The following is a 21,936-nucleotide window of genomic DNA, read 5'->3' as shown; positions in this document are numbered from 1 at the left end:
ATCATCCACATACAGGATGAGGAATGATATAGTGCTCCCACTAGCCTTTCTGTAAACACAAGGCTCGTCTTCATTTTTGATAAAACCAAACTCTTTGATTTTCTAATCAAAACAAAGATTCCATCTGCGAGATGCTTGTTTGAGTCCATAAATGGACTTATTCAGTTTACACACCTTGATCGATTTGATCATAGAAATGGACGAGAAGGTTTCACCAAAGTCAACACCTTGAATTTAAGTAAAGCTTTTCGCTACTAACAGTGCTTTATAGGTGTATACATTTCCATCCATGTTGGTTTTCTTCTTGAAAATCCACTTGCTCCCTACTGCTCGGCCCTCGGGGGGTAGCTCAACCAAGTTCCAGACTTGATTGTCACCCATAGATTGCATCTCGGCGTTCATGGCATTTTTCCATTTCTCAGACTCCGGATCTAAGATAGCAGATTTGTAATTAGTAGGTTCATAGCTTGACTCGGCTACTAAGAGGACTTCGGGACCATCTAGATGCCATAGGTATTTAGAATTCGGTATGCGAGACCTATTACTTCTGCGAACGCTTGTGTTCATGTCTGATGTCTCAGCAACAACAACTTCTTGATCAGACGTTCCAACTTCCTCAGCGTTTGTTTGTGGTTCTTGAATTTCTTCAAGATCGACAATATTATCTCTAGTTCCTCGATCGAGAATTTCCTTCTCGAGAAAGTGGCCCTTCCTTTTGATAGAAATCACATTTGTATCAGGATGGAAGAAATAATATCCGCTTTGGTTATAATATCCGACGAAAACAACTTTTACGCCGCGAGGATCGAGCCTATCATCAGAGTCATTAGTGGCATAAGCATCACATCCCCATACTCTAAGGAAAGACAAATTGGGTTTTCACCCATGCCATATCTCATAGGGGCTTTTGCTTATCTTTTTAGTTGGAGCCAGATTGACAATGCGGGCGGCGGTCAAAAGGGCAAGGCTCCAAAAGGAGTGAGGCAAGTTAGTTCTACACATCATTGATCGGACCATGTTTAGCAGGGTTCGATTTCTCCTCTCGCTCACGCCATTGTGTTGGGGTGTGCCGGGTGGAGTAAGCTGTGAAACAATTCCACGCTCTTTCAGATGATGTATGAATTATGAGCTTAGATACTCTCCACCTCGATCTGATCGAAGCATTTTAATAGTTTTCCCGAGTTGGTTTTCCACTTCGTTTTGAAACTCTTTGAACTTTTCAAAAGTTTCATGGTTGTGTTTCATAAGATACACATAAGCATATCGACTGTAATCGTCAATAAAAGAAACGAAGTATCTTTCATGAGTCCTAAACATGGTTCTGAAAGGACCGCATGCATCAGTATGTATGATTCCCAGCAGATCCTTTGCTCGTTCATTCTTATGAGTGAAGGAGCCTTTGGCGAGTTTGCCAGCTAAGCAGGATTCGCAGTCATCAAAAGAGTCCGGTCCTGTGGATTCAAGAATCCCTTCGGATTAGAGTCTCTTAACTCGTGCATTGCTTATGTGGCCAAGTCGGCAATGCCATAGACATGTATCATTGATGCCAGATCTGATACATTTAGAAAGATTATATACATTATTGTTTATTTGAACATCAACCTCATATATACCATTTCGAGGTTTAGCCTCAAAATATAAGATATCATTCAAGTAGGCAGAAATAGCATTACTATTAAAAACGTACTTAAATCCTTGTTCAAATAGTAAAAAAACTTAAATAATGTTCTGGTCAAACCAGGTGCAAACAAATAGTTATCCAAAGTAACTACAAGGCCAGACGGACAAGCAAAACGATATGTGCCAGTTGCAAGAACTGGGACTCTCTTCCCATCACCAACGATGAGTTCTATGCTGCCTTGTTTCAGTTTCTTTCAGTTTTCAGGCTCCTGCAAGACATTAACGATGTGGTAACCACATCCGGTATCAGATACCCATGTGTTGCTAGAGACAGTGAAAAGTTCAATAACGTAAATAGAAATACCTTTAGAGGAGCTTTCACCATTGGTCATCTGCCTTTTCAGCTCAGCAAGGTAGTCGGGACAGTTACGGACTGGTCGTAAGAGCTGGGAAGAGATTTCAGGATGAAATCCACTGCCATTTCATCTGACAGGGGATAATCAAGTTTCCTTAGTCATTCGATGTACCCTTTCATCTTGATGACATGCGCACTAACAGGTGATCCCTGTTCCACTATGTAGATGATAAGCTGCTTCATGGTGTCATAGCGTTCTTGACGGGCTTGTTTCTAGAAAATGCCCTTGAGTTGCTCAAGCATCTCATAGGCACCAAAATCTTCCAAGCCTTTTGCAAGCTCGTAAGACATGGTGGCTAGCATGATATAGGCGACTTCAGCCGAGTCGTCCATATGCTTGACAAGAACCCTCTCGGCATCAGCAGTATTATTTTCAGGCTCAGTTGGAACAGGTCCATCGAGAACATAGTGCTTCTTTACCATCTTGAGAACAAGTCCCAAGTTGCGGTGCCAATCAAGAAAGTTGGTGCCATTCAACTTTTCTTTCTCAAGGATAGCCTTGAGAGTGAATGAGGAGTTATTATCAGTAGACATCTGTTTAAAATAAGCAAAAGTAAATTTTATTAGTATTTTCGATGTTTTAATCCTATTATTAATGACCCAATAACATTAGTAAACAGGAACTTGAGAATCTGACTTCCAGTTACTAATGGCAGTTGTAGCACACAACATTAGTAAGTGGTCAGGCAGACAGACAACGATTGCTAACTGTGAGTAGAGCATAACTCTCGTTTATGAGGCCTGTTAAGACAACATTTTCCTAAGTAGATATGTTTAGCCTCATCTATGCCCACCTTAGTCTCTAGACAGCTGTAGCACGTAACAAGAGAGTAAAGTAATAGTCGCCCTAGTATAGTCACTTGTGAAAGAGCCGGATGTGTCAACGAAACCCTTTCACCTTGAAGGGATAGGCTAGAAATCAAGTGCGGTGCTGTAGCTCCAAACACTTGAAGTTTCGCAGTATGCCTCAAGTGTGACTTATAGTAGGATGGCATAGACTATTGATTTAAATTGGGATTAATTTTAAATATTACCGAATAAAGTAAAAGTCCAGTTCTACTTTATTGATCGAGACAACTTGATGAACCCTTTCATCTCTCAGGACACTTAGTTTTATATAACCTATTAAAACTAAGTTTGTCGCGATTATACCAACCAATTTTAAGTTAATAGTTTTACCTATTAAGTTATTTGTTATGGAAAATTAAATTTAGTTTGATTTTGCAAAACTTGATTGGTTAATTTATTTTAATATATTTGGTATTAGGTTGGTGATATTATAATTCTATTATAATCAAGCAAGCAACCAAAATAGCAAACAGAATATGTAAATAATAAATGGCCATGATTAGTGATTGATCTTGCTAGAGCCTATTAGCAAGATCAATCGGGTCAAAGGGTCACAACACAAAACAACCACAAGGATGGACTCTTGGTGCATCCCGTCATCTTGGGTAACTCCCACTGACTTCAAGAACTCCATGAGCTTGTCATCGTCCTCGGTTTTCTTCGGGTCTTCTTCATTACAAAATTACACTAATACAAGTAATGAAAAACTAAACCCTATCTATTACAATTTTGAACCATCAAGGTGGCCAAAAACCATAAAATAAAACCGAAAACTAAATACAACTTTTGAACCATCCATATGGTCAAAATAAAATCATTCAACCAAACAAACAAGGTCGGACTAGATTTACATATTCAACGATAAATAAGTCGGGCAGTATTTTGGTCAAATAAAATAAATAAAATTTTTGACCAAACTAGAATTGCCCTAATATTTTATCTAGATCAAAAACGTCAACTACCTTGAAGTTTATGATGTAGAACCGGTGAAAATACCGGATTCGACTCGTATGTTGTAACCAAGGCTCTGATATCACTGTTAGGTTTCAGTGGTGATCAGTTAAAATTTTGTTTATTAAAACCGGTTCAATAAACGTGGTTAATAATAATTAATCTTATTAGTTATAGTTATACGCAGCGGAATGGATACAATTAATCATCACCGAAACTAAACCCGACAGGATCTGGTTACAGACAATACGAGTACGAGTCAAAACATTAAATATGTAATTAAACTAACGATATATTTAAGTTTACCTCGATTAATAAATAACCGGTTGAGACACCGAAGGCTAACGAACCGAGCTAGGTGACACAACGAAATCAACGACCAACGGTGGACGTGCACGATGGCAACGGTAGCGGTGGTGGTGTGCGGCAGCGGCTAGAGGCGCGGTTGGTGGCAGCGGACAGCGACTGGTCAGCGGCGGCACCGGCGGACAGGCGGTGGCGACTGGTCATGCGCCGGCGGTGAAGCAACGGTGGTGGAGCAGGTGGCCAGCAACTAGGGTGGAGGAAGAAGGAGATGGACTTGTCAGGATTAGGTTCAGGTTATAAAATTACATATATTTATAACCCCTTAATTAGGTTTAACTAATCTAATTAGTTATAAACCTAATAGACCAATAAGTCCATGTCTTGCTCCAAAGCCCGTTCAATGTAATTTTATCTCGTTAAAGTGTCTAACCCGGTTAACTAACTTAACTGGGTTTATGGTTCGTTACCTCACGGTGTAACTCTCACGGGTCATAACCCGGTTGGCCGTATTGACTTACCCGAATCGGTCCATCATTCCAACAGTTAGGGGTTCAAACAGGCTCCAATGCCTTGAAGTTTGGATATGTTATAGTTCAATGAAACATAATAACATAGGAAAAAGAATCAAGTTACTCAGAGTCCATTTAATACCTAAAAATATGGATGATCTCGGGTTATAACTGAAGTTCTGGTTCTGGTTCTGGTGCACATCTGTCTCGCAACTAGTTTAGGGTCAAAAACTCATCCAAATTGAGTGAATACCGTTAAAGGTTTTAAAGAGGAGGTAGGAGCTTCATCTCCAATTGGTATATCGGTATTTGAGTGTGTAGACAACAAGATATGATCGTTCTCTCTTGAATGGTTTTCTGGACAGTAGCTGAAATGATAAACATGAAGTTTGGTGTAGTATTGGTGTGTGTTGTGAAGGTGTTAACGCCGGGCACTTATAGGAGGTACATAAAGTGTTATTAGTATTAAAAAAAAACAATGACAAGTAGAAGGACACAATGAAGAAAAAAGACACAACAACAAGCAAAAAGGACAATGACGTTATTTCTTTTTTAAATTTTTATATAGCAAAGTCATACTCATATTAAAGATAAAAAAACATTTGTTATTATGGTGATTGTTTTTAGAATATATCATATGAAAGAGAAATTTATTGCTTGTGTCCCTGTTGTTTGAGGACGGAGTAACATTGAGTCCTCCAAAAAAATGAACTGATTGAATCTCTATGGTTTCGTAAATGACCCAAATGAGTCCCTACCGTTAAGATTCCATCTATGAAAATGTTAAAATTACCAATATTCATAAAATTCGTATGAGTCCTTGTAGTTTGTGGTCATGCTTAGTTTTTTAGTCCCTCATTATAAATTTCTCTCTCTCCATACAACTTAAAAAAAAACTAATCGTGTCAGGCCACTTTTTTAACAAAACTAATCAAACCAAACTATTTTAAAGAAAAACTAATCGAACCGAACTACAATTTTAACAAAACTAATCGAACCGAACTACTTTTTATCAAAACTAATCAAACCGAACTATTTTTTTTAACAAAAACTAATCGAACCAAACTACTTTTTTAACAAAAACTAACCGAACCGAACTACTTTTTTTAACAAAACTAATCGAACCAAACTCCTTTTTTAACTGAACAAATCGAACCAAATCGAACCAAACAACTTCTTTTAAAAAAATTAATCGAAATGAACTACTTTTTTTTACTAAACTAATCGAACCAAACTACTTTTTTAAGAAAATTAGTCGAACCAAACTATTTTTCTTTAACAAAACTAATCGAACCAAACTACTTAAAAAAGCCTAATTCGAACCAAACTACTTTTTGAGAAAAGTAATCGAACCCCACTTGTTTACCTTTGGTGTTATGATTCCGTTTACACTTGATTTCCAGACAATTAACCTTTTTTTTCCGACAAAAAAAAGAAAAAAACATAGGAGGCACTAATTCATGTACCAAAAATGTGTCACTGTAACATAATAATTATAAAATTGATTTTTTTTAGATTACATGTTTGGTGTGTTTCTTTTAGATTGGTACATGACTCCTGAAGTGTATCGTCAAGAATCTTATGGCAACAGTGTTGATGTTTACGTATTTGCTTTCATTGTTCACGAAGTACGACATACTCGGCTCTTAACTAAAGATGCATAGTTTGACTTTTATGGTCAAATTAGTCAATCTTTGAATGCAAAACTTGTTTGAATTCTGTTAGGGTTTCATAACAAGGCACCTTTTAGTTAAAGATTTCTTTAATCGTTTGACTTCAATAGTCAATGTATGCACTAAAAAGATGTCACACCCCAACCTAAGGCGGAAATGCCGGGGCATGATCCGATTGCTCACAGCTCGAAGATACTATCATAAATAAAATGTGACTATATCTATTAAGTTAATTATTTCGAAATACAGTACACAAATATTCAAAGTACAAACCAATAATATAATACATGTAATCCAATCAAGATTTGAATAATATTTGTCTCCATTAAAATCCTAAAGTTTTTCTAAGTGTCCATACTTCAACTTCAATTCAATGGCAACCTTCATATGTGTTGAAAACAGAGTTTGTCAGCATAAAGTTGAGTGATAATTACCACCAGTTTTACAATGATATAAATAAGCATAACGTAATAAATACGGTAAATGTAATCAAACCATAAACAAGTATGTAGACCGTTGCCAAGCGAATCGGGCGTTGGTCAATAGCATGAGCACCCAATACATGGTAATACGTTGGACCCCTCCAAATATATGAATGAATGAATATTAACACAAGTAAGCATGTAACACGTATATTTGATTAAGTCACGCACAATTACACGTTTGCTATTGTTTGATATATATATAATATGAAATACGAATATGTACGCATATGTCTCCAAAACGTTTAGAAAACTTAGTAAAATAGGGGAATGATAAAACTCACCTTAGATTAAAGACAAGCGAATATAAATATGAATAAGCGAGTCAACGAATAAGTGAGTCGTCGACTACACATCAAACGATATAAACAAATCAGAATCTGAAACTTTAAAATATGATAATATAAGTAAAAAAAACTCGTGGCCGCTGGAATCAATCCAAACGGACGTTTAGAATTCAAGTTATGTTAGTTTTAAGATTTAAGCGAGCTGGTACTGACCTGAATCCGAATAGCGAGTCGGAAGTCGGGTTTTGCTCAGTAGTCTTTAAATTTCGTTACAAGAATAAAAGTCTTCTGGACCGAACGTTGAATCTGACCAGAAGTATGAGAAAACGTAAAGTCAAACTTGTTGACTATTTTCCCCTTTAACGAGTTCTAACGAATTGACCAGTCAACACCCTTCAATCTCATAAATTAATTGAATTTTATTGTCTAGGGAATATGTATGAATGATTTCTATGTTTACAACTTACCAGGAATATGAAAGAATAGGGAGATATCACGAGTCAATGGTCCACACGCTTGCAAAGTCAAACGAACAAACTTGTATCTTCAACAAATAAGCAAAAACCAAAGAGGATTATGGAATCCAGAGAGGGTGACAGATAAGGAGGCTTCTCTAGGGTTTGTGTAAAGTATTATGGCAGGAGATTAGGGGTTGTTTATATAGGAATAGCAACGAACCATATTTGGAAGATTTACTCGTTTAAGTAACAAAATACGATTTTAATGAGACTATCTATGAAATAAATTGAAATATTCGATCTTGGTCTGTAAGAAACTAATAGGGACATGTATTTTGGTTATAACTCATTTTCATGGTCCTTAATTCACTCTACAATGCTTAAAATACAGGATTCTAACACCAAAAAATGAGCTAGGAAGTGAATCGGGTTAAAGATTCTTCACAATTACTCCATAGCGCTATGCGGCCAATGGGGGGGGGGTAGCCCGTCGTGCGGCGCCCCGGCTCTAGGGTGGTATGATTTTCATTTTTGCAATAAATGGTCCTTGAAGTTTGAGATTTGGCTAATTATTGAACTATTTATGAAAGAAATAAGGAATAAACAATAGATAAAACATGAGGGGCTTAAAATGAACATTAGGAAACTTAATTACTCACAATCATTTGATATTTGATTAACAATAAAGATCTAAAATTTTTCGGGTCGGGTTAAGCGCAAACGAATACGGGTTTAGAAAATCCGAGATGTTACAATATCCCCTACTTTAGGGAATTTCGTCCTGAAATTAAGGAACGTTTCAGTATTTTCTCATGTATTAGAACCGAATGATTGTAGTTATTGATTTATGATTTATGAACATTGATGTTTGATATTGTTGAGCATTCAGTCGGTTTAGGTTTATGTCAATCAGAACGAATTAGTTTGCCAATTGTCGTGATACGTGTCTCATAAGGTATGCTGTTTAGTTTAGGTCAATGAGGCATACAATTGCCCGTAGTTGAGTCAGGCTGGCAGGGACCGTTTGATAACGGGTGCCTTGTATTAGCGATTGATGATGCCTAAGAATAGAATAATCAGTTAACCAAATTTGTTTATCAATAACTAATGCATTAAATTATGTGATATTACTGCATAGTTGCATGCTTGAACCCTAGGTGTGATTCTTTTCTCGTTAATTGTTAAACTCGTTTAAGGGTTTGTTGCTTTCAAACAAACCTGCTAGTGTGATCAGCACTCGACAAAACTTCATAAGTGTTTCTTTTATAATTGTTTTGTAAATATAACTAAATAAACGAAAAAATGTATGACATTGAGCACATGCTCCTCTGGATTCGATACTAGAGTTACCGTGTGTATAGGTAAAATTTTGTTTTTGCATGATCGATACAACACAGTCGTCAGTGAGTTTCTTAACCTCTCGAAAGTATTTTTCTTATTGGTTAGTTATAGAACGGGTGGATAACATGAACACATGAACCAGGTTTTAAGTTAACCAGGTTCGAAAAAACCTACGCTTGGCTTCATTTCCATCATTCTGATCATCACCGTTAGTAGTTTCCGTTGACCATAACAGCCATTTTTTAAAATTAGTTGCATACAAATTGGTCACAGATAAGTTATAAGGATTCATGATCAATGTGTCTTCCTCCATCATACTCATTTGGTTACAAAATAGAGTTTGAGTAGTGGTTCCTTTGAGAGAATGTGTGTTCTCTCATCACACTTCAATGAGGATTTGAGATATGATACTGCTATTAAAGAACAAAGTAACGAGTAGTTTGAATAAGGTGTTGGGTCAACTTTTCTAGAAACATTGACTTTTTGTTGCTATGAATCTAATCTACATAGTGAACTCCTGCACTCATAATCCCAACTTAGTATTCAGTCGTTACTATGTTCTTCAATGACAATAACACACATGAAAGATCAGCTCCCTTCTTATGACCATAATGACAACTTCTGAAATATTCAATTAGGTACCAAAAGATAAAAGAGGACGCAAACATAGAGAAAGGGATTGCGTTTGCAGTGAATAATCTAATTAGTGTTAAGATAATTTTTAACATCTCCAACTTTGTTAGTAACAAAACGAGTACGGTGGAGGAAAACACAGTGATCATGTTAAAGAGAATTTTTAGCATCTCAAACTCTTCAATTAGAGTTTAATTTTCAAAGCACTTTTCTTTTTCCTTTTTTTTTCCAGCAGTTCCATGATAAAAAAAAATATAGTGTATTTTTCAAAACACGTGTAATATGCAAACATTTTTAAAGAAATATATAGCGCCTCTAGGTCTATACGCTGCGTATCAACCCCATTACTCCAAACAACGAGCAAAACACCCAAATAATATACTTGGATTCTACATGCTGTATATAGCTCTATACATGACGTTCTCCTTTCACAAACTCGTAGGTCACTAGAGAATGTCGGAACACGAGTATTTGTGAATTCCATACACCACATATAGGCTTATACGCGGTGTATTGAGGGTGTCTGAATATGGTGAGGATGTTCAAATAACAAGTCCCGAACATATATGCGCACCACAATTATACACCATGAAATGAACAAAATATTCAACATTTATTAATAATGAAAATCCAAATTACAAGGGTAAATGAAAATGACAAATGTCACAAATCAACAATCTCCTACTTTAGTACTTGTAACATTTTGGATTTTTCGTATTTGTATTCATATTCGTTTACCCGACTCAGGAATGTAATTTCGGATCTTTCTTATTAATAAAAACTAGTATTCACTAGTATTTAACTTGGTTTAACCTATTTTATATCCTCATAACTATTAAACTTGCCAAATAGTCCTTAGAAACCCTTAAAATTGCTTAAAATGGCTAGAAACATATTTTTGGAACTTCAGGGATCAAAAATGTCAAATTTGGAAAATCTGGTGGAAACCACCCTCAGCGTAGCGCGATGGGTTTCCCACATCCTATCGCGTAGCTCTACCGACAACCAGATTAGTTTTAGGTTATTTTTGGTTTGTTTATTGTTAAATCCTTCCTTAAAACGGCCACAAATCACGAGAATTGAGGTCCAAGATAACTAATCTCTATTATAACATGTCCATGTTCATTTCTTGTTTATTACAGCGAAATCTTGGAGTTAATAGACCCGATTTTAGTCATCGATAGGTTATTCTTTTTCCTAATCGAGTTAATTTCTAAACTAACAAGTTTTACCTCTACATACTTAACCAAAACACATTCTCAAACCTAAACCTTTTGCAACTTAGCCGTCAACCTCAAATCCCATGAACTTCCCCTCTCCCATTATCATATTCTTCATGATCAATCAAGTTCATTCAAGCCTAGTTGACTTTGGTGTTCAAGACCTCTTTGACCATGATTTTCTCCTAGTTCTAATACTCGTTTGGGGTTGTCTTCTGTGTTTTTGTACAATTTCATTTTCTTATCAAAAGCCCTCAATTAATTTCTAGATTGAGGGAGTCTCGATGGTTAATTTGATCCCGATCCGTTAAGGGCATAATAGTCAAATATTTTGACTTATCAATTTCTCTATCTTTTGTTCGGAACTAGCGTTCGGGCCAGAAGTGTCACACCCCGACCAATGAAGGCGGGAACGTCGAGGCGCGACATGATTGCTCATTGCACAACGACACTATAAAGTTACAATATTTAAACAATTCATTTAAATCCATATTATCATAAATAACACAACAATTGTTCATACAAAATGCCAAATAGATAGATAAACAAATAACTTGTTCTTTCATTTTCTAATATCCTAAAGCCAAGATGATAAGTTTCTTCAAGTAATCCAATCAAGCTAACATCAAACCTGTAACATTGCATAAAATAGGGTTTGTCAACACAAAGGTTGGTGAGCAAGTTTCATAATTTTGGACAATAAGTATATAGTATGAAATCCACAACTAGTATATGAAAACAATAAATAATAGCAACAATTTAGATTAAATTCCGTCAAGAGAATACATTGACGAACCGTCAATAAGAATACATTGACGACAATAATGAAATCGTCAATAAGAATACATGGACGACACCTTTCTATATGGGGATACCATATATACTCGGAATAAACGTATGATCATACTTTCATGAGGCTACCCGCCTTAGCATCCAAGAATTTGCACATAATCATGTAAAGCATATAACACCAAATCGAGCATTTATTTAAGTAAACATATTCAATAAGTGTTGTGGTTTAAGACTCAAGTATAAATCATTTGAATTTGAATAAGTATGCAATGCCACCCCCAAAACGAAAGATGGAAAATGGGGGATGAAAAAGTACTCACTTTAACAAGTAACTTGAAAGATAGTGTCATGAATAGTCGGAGAGATCGGTTTAACGAGCAAGACCTATATTAAACAAGTCTTGTGTTAGTATGTAGTCTTGGAAGGGTTTAAATAAAATACATGACAAATAAAGTAAATAAATAAAGTTTAGGATTTAAAATGTATATATTTGAGAAATTAAAGTAACGAGTTTTGTAAAATAAGTTTACTCGAAACCGGGTCTCGGTATTCTATTCATGTTTTTCTTTTTCTTTTTTACTCAACCTATGTTAAGTAATAATGTGGGTTAAATTGCAATATTGCAAAACCCTTGGTTATAAGAATACCAAAACGAGGTTTAAACGAGTGTTCGGGTTTGTCGGTTCGAGACTTGATAATTGACCAAGCTCAAAGTTAACTTCCCAAAATAATAATGTTATGAGATAACCCCATAAAAATCAAAATAGACTTAACCAAGTATGTAGTTCTATTGTGAAGAACCTTAAGGTTCGGTCCTTGACTCGGAATAAGACCAAGGATGGTTACCACATACCCAATTACCATGGAACTTGTAAAATAACTTATAAATAATAATACTCAAGTTTTACATTCAAAAAGTTAGCAATAAAGTTTTTAAACGAAAGTTCGGTTTTTGGTTCGGTTCTCAACTCGGGATGAAACTGAGGCTAGTCACCACATACCCAATACCATGGAACTTGACAAATATGAACAATAAACTAAAATATGCAAAATTTAAGCAAGTATAAACAAGTTATATGGTTAGATTTGTTAAATATATAAACAAGGACTACAAAGTCCTCTATGTAACCTTGCCTTACTAGCCCGACATTTCAACCGGCCGAGATCTGAGAAATGAAAGACTGAAGGTAAACAAGGAGTGTATATTATATATATGTTGTAACATCAAGCTTTAAGTATTGAGAAGTTAGTTAAAATGAAAGATTAGCTTATGAAGAACAACCTTAGAATTCAAGAATTTGAGAGAGAAATGAGGAAATGAGCAAGCACAAATGAAGAAGATGGGTGTGTATATATAGAGTAAGTTGAATGGGTCTTTCATAAAGGGTGTTACATGAAAATGGGTTGGTTATAGACCCAAGAAAGCACAAACTACAAATGGGTCCTTCAAGTCTCCATTTTGGTAGTTTTTGTCCCTTGAGTTTGTTTTGAGTGTTTTCGGGGCATTTTAAGAACCGAAAAGGGTGTTTTTTTTATACCCGACAACTATAAAACAAATATGTAACATAAAATTCATCATTTTGATAATATCGAAAGGTTCGGGATACAAAACGGGTCGGGTTTACATTAAGAATACAAGTATGAAATAATCTGAAATTGACAAATGTCACAAGAAGACTTTTTTGTTTACCATGAATTTTTGAGTCTACTGGTTAGAGCCCGAATTCTAACTCGGAGTTCGGATGTTGAACAGTACGAACTCGTTTAAATCTTAAAAATCTCATAAATTGAGTTTTACATGTCCGTTTAACTTGATTTCAGTTGGATTATTCTTGGTTTTAGTCATACCTTATTATCTTGAATTTCATGTCCATTCGTGTCATCTCAATCAACACGTTAAAGTTCAAGTTTCTTGTTTTTCATTCTTATTATTATTAAACTTGCTTAATTAATAACGTGAGTAATCACTCCCCTATTTTACTGCTTTTAAAACCCTTTGGGAACTTCTGCGTACCTATTCATACTATACATCTTACATACTATACATAACTAGGAAACTGTGAATATTGTGTGTTGATCGATTAAATGATTATTTGTTATTTCCTTACTTGCTTATTTGTATAATTCTAGCATTCGGAGATGTCCATCATTGATTCTAGCATAACTCATTGATAACGTCTTAGTAGCCAAAGCCCGATTTGCATGGAAATGGTCAAACGAAACCAATTGCTTTCATTTGTTTAATTGTTGATACTCACAATATGGGTTTGCTCATTTATACAAATATTATTATATGATCATAAACTGGTGATTTTCTAACTTAACCTCATGTTGACAAGCCTATATATATTTTGTACGCATATTGCAGGTTATCATCTAATTTGAAGTGAAGGAGAAGATCATTTAGAAAGAACATTAGGCTACTTAATAAAAGAAAGACAAAGTGTTTTGAATTATTTACCTTTATTATTTGTCTTTTGATTAACTTTGTACTTAGAAGAAAGATATGTACTTGATTTTGAAATTTTAAATAATAAATTAGATATTGTCATAAATTGCATGATAGTGTCTTGTGAGCTGGGAACTAAAGGCTCGCACCCCGGCATTTCCGCCGTAGGTTGGGATGTGACAGTGCTGAAGCAGAATATAGAGGTGTAGCAAATGTTGTTGCCAAAATTTGTTTGCTTCATAGCCTACTTCTTCAACTCTGTCACCCGGTATCTCGTGCAAGACTTGTCTATTGTGATATCGTTAGTGCTATATATTTATCATGTAATTTGGTTCAACACCAGTGCATTAAACACGTTAAGCTTGACATTTATTTTGTTTGAGAACAGGTTCAACGTGATCAAGTTCGTGATCCACATATGCTTGCACAACACAGATTACTGACATCTTTACTAAGGGGATGTCTGTGCTCTATTTGAAGACTTTCTTTCTAGTCTCAGCATTTGTTCTCCCCTCTCTTCGACTATGTGTGTATAATAGTGATCATAGTATAAATTAATAAGAAATAGAAGATATAGATATATTCTTTATAGTTGAGATTGCATCCTTATATACAGGGCTGTCTCCGAGAGCTCGATCATTTTCATGGGCCTTGCACGACTTATAAAAAATGGGCCCCTAAAAATTTAACTTATATATGTGTGTGTGTGTGCGCGCGCGCGCGTCTAATCATAATAAAGTGATGAATCGATAAATGTAATAACGATGAACAAAAGAATACTCTTGTAGCAAAATGATAAATTTTAAATAGTTATTTGAATACCTGAATCTTGAGGCTTTCTTAGCATTTTTGTGAGCAAAGGTCTCGGTCAACTCGTTGTAATTCATACTCTCTAACATCTTGTTATCTCTAGCTTATCAATGCCAATCCCTTAAGCTAATATGTCAAATAATCAAGCATGTGCAAGTAATCAAGAGCATTTATAAACAAATAAACCTAATCAAATAATTCTTAAAAGGCATAATGTCAAAACATGGTCAAATGAGGAAAAGCCCTGTTTTAATTTCAAATAATATAAATCTTCAATTTCAAATAATCAAAATCAAAACATGGTTTGGGGGCTAATTAAAGGTTTATTTTACAAATAATCAAATGCTTCAAACCTTGTTAAATGGTTGTGTGTCATCGGAATCCCATTCACATCACCGTATCAAATCCCGTTAACCACCTACCGTCCGCCGTCGTACCAACCGGAATCATCTGTTATGGTCGTCGTGCCACTGGTCCGTAGTCCACAACGTCAATTGATTATCGTAAGTTGGTAAACCTACCCTCGTAATCGGCGGTGTAATAGCAAATCACTGCAACATTTTTTTATTGTTTTATAAATTATTTGGAGGCAGAAGACTAGTGGGTTAAGATGGGCTAATGGCTGACTTTTAAATTTTGTTTGGGCCCCAATCGGTTTTGGGCCCTGTGCGGCTGCCCAGCCTGCACAGGCCCAAATCCAGCCCTGCTTATATAGAAGATACTCATATACCTATATATATGCTTTATGTTGATGAGAAGAGGGTAACCAAATTTTAATATGCAATTCTACACAACCCATGCCTGGTTTTGCATACTGTGCCACATTGACATCCATATTTGCACCTTTCACTATTACTCCGTTAACATTAAAAAAAAAATTTGGCAGCTTGCATGATTTTTCTACGCCGATGAAACCGAACAAAGTCCCCAAGGGTATCCTTCTTCCATGCTAAGTAACTATCCACTACGCACCTTTGTTTCTAGAAAAGATTTTTGAACTTTAATTGTTTCTGGCACCCGCTGGTTATGATTCCTTTATTTTCCGCCTTGTTCGGTCTTATCCTATCTCCTAACCTCCATCCAGCCACCATTTTTGTAAGGCCCTGGACCCAGGCACCTTACTAACAGCTGGATTTACACTTGAACACAGCTCAATTATCAAAGTTTACAAAAACGTTCACGGAATAAGCTACATGTGTATACTTTCCTTCTAAAACTACTCTTTGAATGCCAACGTCGTGTGGATAACCCTACGTAGACTCCAAGCTCCTTTACCGTCTTTTATCAATCACTGCGCGCATATTAAAAGTCAGCTACGCTGAGTGAGTTCTTGTTTTAACAGGCAACAAGTTATACTTACACATTCATACTCATTTGTATCCGAAGATACACATACCATTCTTAACATGTTCCACATTCATACATTTATACAAACTTTATTAGCATTCGAACCATATATACATAGCACATTCATATTCAACACTTACCTTAACCAACCAAGAGTATGTTCATAGTCCGCCGTCTATACCTATACTCAAGGTTGTGAACACGTACAAGGTCTGCAGTCCTTACTTGTGTTCACCGTTCATGGTACGTACAAGGTTCGCGGTCCTTCACTATACCATCGTACATTAACAACGCATACAAGGTCCGCCATCATTCCCTATGCTGTCACCTATATCATAGCACGTACGGGGTCCGCAGTCCTCCCTTATGCTAGCACATTACATTTACAGCATGTATAACGTCTGCAGTCCTTTCCTATGCTCACATCTATATTATAGCACATACGAGGTCCGCAGTCATCCCCTTTGCTACCACATTACATTTACAACACGTATAAGGTCTAAAATCCTTTCCTATGATGACACTTAATAGCTGCAACACGTATAAGGTCCGCAGTCCTTATTTACGCTGACGTATATAATCTATAACACGTCTAAGGTCCACATTCCTTAACAATGCTATTACTTACCACGTCTTTGTCCAACGAAAGTTAAAGGGATTTGCCATCCTAACTTATTATGTTAAACGTAGAGCCCGTATACCGTACACACACCTGCTTACACGTATCGCATATATAATAAGTATATTTAAACGTACCATCATATATATAATCTAATAGGTATTCACATTGTACATTCTACATGCCAACATATAATACTAATCAAGCAATATATAATAAAGACAAAATGGCAAAAGACGTCCTTTACGTTTGACCCAATTTTCATTAGACGTCCTTTAATGAAAGAAATAGCAAAAGGCATACATCATGTTTCAAATTCCTTTCACGTTACGTCCTTTGTCACTAACCAAGTTAATTTTTCTTGTTAAATCTGGTCATGTGCCTTGCACATGAGGGCAGTGTGGTCATTTACCCTTTTAAGGGTTGTTTGTGTAATTACACTAAAGATTTGACCTTTTGAAAAATACTTTCATTTTTCAATTAAATAAAATATATATAACAGATTATCTTCATCATCACCATATCTTCATCATCTAACCCATCACCACCAAACCCAGTTTTCCGGCGAGGAAGGGTCCTATAAGCCCTACATCGCTCCAGCCGTCCATCAATTCTCCACCACCATGTTGATCATTTTTCCGGTCACCATCGTCCTCTGTTCTTCCGGCCATACCACCTCACCGGAAAAACGAAGTGGCCGAAATACAAAAAAGGGTTTGAGGGTTAACGAAAAAGAAGATTGGTGATTTTTATAAGGGGTTTAGTAATTGAAGATTTGAAGACGAAAATTTTGATTTAGGGTTTGTTGGTCTCGGATGATGATCAAAGCAAAATTAGTTGAAATTTAAGCTTGTATTATGTTGTGTTGTGGAGTCCGGCAACGATGGTGTGGGGTGGAGGTCGGTGGAGACGGTACCGGATTTATAATATTGGCCGGCAGTCGATTTGGGGGTTTCATGGGGGTAGGTGGTTGCAGGTGCGGCGACGGTTGCGGGTCTAGCTTCGATCATCTGTGTTGTCAAGGTGCAGCGACGGTTGCGGTTGCAGGTGCGGCGGTGGTCGCAGGTCAGATGGGGTTGTTGACTGTTGAGAGAGAAAGGGGGGAAGAGAGAGAAAGAAGAAAGAGAGAGGGAGCTATAGTGTGTGTTGGGGAGAGAGGGAGAGAAAATTATTATTACTTATAAATAAAATAAATTATAAATAAAATTACTAAAATACCCTCATATGCAAGGCACATGATCAGATTTAACGAGAAAAATTAACCTGGTTAGTGACAAAGGACGTAACGTGAAAGGAATTTGAAACATGATGTATGCCTTTTGCTATTTCTTTCATTAAAGGACGTCTAATGAAAATCGGGTCAAACGTAAAGGACGTCTTTTGCCATTTTGTCTATAATAAAAAACAATCACATTGAGTATGCACGTAGCCCCGAAAACATAAATAAAGAAAGGGCCTAGAACTCGCCTAGACCCTTAAGCGTTCAGAGTTAACTGTATAATCCTTTACTTTAACTGAGCACAGCTAACTGTTTAACATATGCATGTGCTATTTATCTGTAATAATGACTAACGTAACTAACAAAGTTAGTAAATTAAGTTGACCAAGTTAACGGAACTAAGTTTACTTGATAAACTAGCTCGTTAATTAAGTCTCACTGATCTAGCAGAGTCTCCTTAGTCAATGAAGATTGTTAAATTAACTTAACTGAGATAACAGGGCTAGCTAAGTTAAATTAAATAACGAACCTTGTTATTTAATTACCTCCAATAAACATCTAACTCTTTTCCTTATTTTCACTTGTGTTTATTAATTATTTTTTTTATTACCGGAGTTAATCATGTCCTTTTCCAACTTATAAAATTTAACAGGTTTAGTGAGGGACTTAACGAGATTGACGAGGTCAGTTAGTTCAATTTACTAAATCAAGAATTAATCTTTGTTTACATGGATTAGGCCATAGTACTTTGTTTAATGAGCTGGGCTCGTAATTTGATTTTGACCAAGCCCAAACAACATGTATACTTAATTGGGTCTGCAGCTGTGGCCCTTCATAAGAGTCCGTTCGCTGTTACCTGGTTTGGATTTCGGTTTTCGATGTTTGGATCTTGGGTCATGGGCATTCGGGTATGGTGGATCGAGATTCGGATAAGGGTGTTCGGGTTCAGGTCAGGTGGTTCGTGGATCGGGATCTGGGTTCGTGGATTTGGTATACCTCTTCGCTGTTCGTCAAAAAGGATAACTGGTTCGCTAGAGACGGGTTACGAACTCAGGGCACGTGGGGGTTTTGAACTCAGGGCACGTGGGTTGCAAGTTAGTGACTTAACCACCATGCTAATGGAGCTAGACGGTATTAGTCCAAATCCAATCCTATATTTATCCCACCCACCTTCCTTTATTGTTACCAATTCCATGTTGCTGTTGTTATTGTTGTTGTTGTTGTTGTTGTTGTTGTTGTTGTTATTATTATTATAGTAACATTTGTTATTTTTCAAACCCGAAAACACGACCAGTTTTAATTTTTTGATTTTCATGAAAGATTATTTATTTACTTATTTTATTATTATTATGATTGATTTTTATTTGTTAAGATACAACCTCGATTTCAACACTATATTATTATTATTATTATTATTATTACTGAATCATAAATAATTAATTTCAAGTTATTAACATTGTTTTCATATGTGCAAATACTTGAATCTATGTTCATTTCATTGTTTACATGTGTAATTGTTAATTTGGCGCGTTGAACCGGGTATGTCTAGATTAATATTTTAACATGTAACATAAATAATTATGGTCATCTTAAATTATTTTTTATCCTAAGTATTTTATTTGGCATATTTTATTAAAAGAAAAACATCTTTTGTAGTATATTTCAAACACAACTTTCTCTCCAAGATTTACGTTCTTAATTCTTTTTTAATCACAACTATAAATACTCCCTCATTTTCATCTTTTTCCTTTGCTCATTTGTCTCTTCTTCCCTCCCTAAAGCATTCCTCCAAGTAAGTTTATAATTTATGTTCTTTATATTTTCTTTGTCTTTAGTCATGTTTTATGTGTTTGTTCTTCATTTCCTCTTATTTTTCTTTTTTTATAATAGTTTTAAAACCATCAAATAATCATGTCTATGATCCCATCTAGTCAATAGACCATGGTGTGTTGGGTGGAGGAGACAAAGAACATAAGGTTGCAAGATGATATTTAATTGTCATACCTTTACAAGTTTTTACGTTCTTGAAGTTTTGTTTTGTTTAATTTAATTTAATTCAAGAACCGTAAGGATTTTAATGATACATGACAAAATGTATTGTATTTATCATACTAAAAGTGGTTCATAATTTTTTTTATCAAAATTCATTCCAAAGCATAAAAACATTGTTGTTTACAATGTTCCGGATTTGACAGCATAATTGTTCGACAAAGGTTGAGAAATAAATTGGTCATAACAAACTAGAAATATGAAAGACCAAAGCCTATATTCAACTTTATTTATTTACGTTACCAACGACTGTTTATTTGTATTTTTATTATTTTGTGTGACTTCAAAATCATTATTTTAAAACTAGTGTGCAGATTTGTATCCTCTGTGAAGATCAACTATTTTAGCCTATCTCGGGTCCGAATCTTGGAAAACTTTACAAAGCAAAGTTGTTCCTTACATATTAATTTAGTTTACTGGAGATGTTTATAATTTTTGAGAAATTATTAATATTTTTAAATATTTATGCAATCAGTGACAGAAATCTATTCAAAACTGATTTCATTTTTCTTGTTTCTTTTTCAACTTCTAGTTGTGTTATTTTAATGCATATATGTTTCTTTGACCTTTATTTATCCAACACATTCTAAAGAAACCTTAAGTACTTGGATTACGGATTACTCATTAGGACTCGCCCAAGCTTAACCAAAGACCCGATCTTTTCATTCACAAATCAAGGTGAGTAATCACACTCCTCTTTTTCTATTTTTGTTTTGCATACTTATGTGTACAAAACTTTATTATTTAACTATTATACAAGTATATACTCAAACACAATTCCACTATTTCCATATTGTGATATTGCTCGATTAGTTGCTAAATGTTATATGACTACATGCTTACGATTTTTATGGTTGGTTGGTATCTCATCCTCATAGTACAATCATACGCCGTCCGAGTAAACATGTCTGAATCTAATGTTGAAAAGACACTTTTATTTTATGTTTTGCTAGTTGATGTAATAAACATTATCTCAAGGAATTGTCATTTTTATTATTATATATATCTCAAAACTTGGAATTACTTGCTCAACATTATTGTTGACAAAATATATCTATTTCTACGCATATCACAGGTAGCTACATTAGTTATACCTTAGGTTTAACAAAATAAAGAACAATTTTTATATGTATGTATTAGTTAATGTAATAGTTTTGGGATGATTTTGATTTGTGAAATTCTTATGTACAATTATTGTAATAAATAAATTAAATATTGAACACTTTATATTTATTTTAGTGTCTTTGAGCTATGATACAAATTATGTCGCGCCCTTGATTTAAAAAAGTGCGCCTGAGGCGAGCCGAGGCGAGAGACGACCTAAGGCGAGGGCCTCTTCGCTTTAGGCTAGTTAATGCTAGCAATGTTCAAAAGGCGAGCCTGAGGCGAGCTTTTTAGGCAAAAAGTGACCTAAAGCGAAGGTGAAGCGCTCGCCTAGCATCTAAATGTTGTACAATATGCTTTTTTAAGTCATATGTATAGGTAGTTTATATATTAAATTATATATAATGCTTAAATATAGCTACATCATGAGTCAAGATACTAAATACCCATGATATATACATATATAAAAATTATATAAACGCGTTCGCCTCGAGTACGAAAAGCTCTCGCTTTTGCGCCTGGCGCTTCACGCTTCTGTTTAAAACCCTGTCGCTTTTCTTCGCCTCTCGCTTTTTAAAACCAAGGCCGCGCCCCGGTATGTTCCGGCGTTAGGTTGGGGTGTGACAATCATCATCATCATCTAGCCCGTCTAGTTTAAAGTTTGAACCTTTATCGACATATATAAAACCTGGAAATCTTAACGAACCAACATAAACGAACATACTTTTATGCGTAATACATACCTTTTGAGCTTGATTCAAACTTAAATCTTGTACAATACTAAGTCTCGATCTTCCTCGTTA

This window comes from Bidens hawaiensis, unplaced genomic scaffold, assembly GCF_021521415.1.
Source record: "Bidens hawaiensis isolate Kalapana, Puna unplaced genomic scaffold, B.hawaiensis_p1.1 tig00019103_1, whole genome shotgun sequence".
In the NCBI taxonomy this organism is placed as follows: domain Eukaryota; kingdom Viridiplantae; phylum Streptophyta; class Magnoliopsida; order Asterales; family Asteraceae; genus Bidens; species Bidens hawaiensis.
Note: the sequence above shows the minus strand (reverse complement) of the source record.